This window comes from Penaeus monodon, chromosome 29 (assembly GCF_015228065.2).
Source record: "Penaeus monodon isolate SGIC_2016 chromosome 29, NSTDA_Pmon_1, whole genome shotgun sequence".
NCBI classification, from domain to species: Eukaryota; Metazoa; Arthropoda; class Malacostraca; order Decapoda; family Penaeidae; genus Penaeus; species Penaeus monodon.
The window spans coordinates 26,350,995-26,351,392 of NC_051414.1; positions in this window are offsets into that span (position 1 = coordinate 26,350,995).

The following is a 398-nucleotide window of genomic DNA, read 5'->3' on the forward strand; positions in this document are numbered from 1 at the left end:
TCCACTCGCCCTGGTTCGCAGCGGGGCAACCAAGACGAGTGACGTCACAAAGGCGTTTGTTTAAAAACAGAGATAATGGCAGTCGTGGAGAAAATTGTGGTGAGTCTTCTTATTTGACGCTGTGTTGTTATTATTTAATGCTATTTTCGTGTCTTTTGTTACACTTTTAAATTTACTTAGGTACAGAGTAAGTTTATAAAAACAGATGAAATCTGAAAGTGTGTAGTTTTTGTTATAATATAACGAATGTTTACATGGGAAAAGTTTGTGACGCAGACGCATTTGTCTTTCCAGTGTTCAAAGATCACGATAATAATTTTTGGGCCCTGGATGCAGATGGTTCAGTGCCATTCCCAGAAAATTCGGGGGTGTACCGTAGAAGCACCGATTTTCCTGGA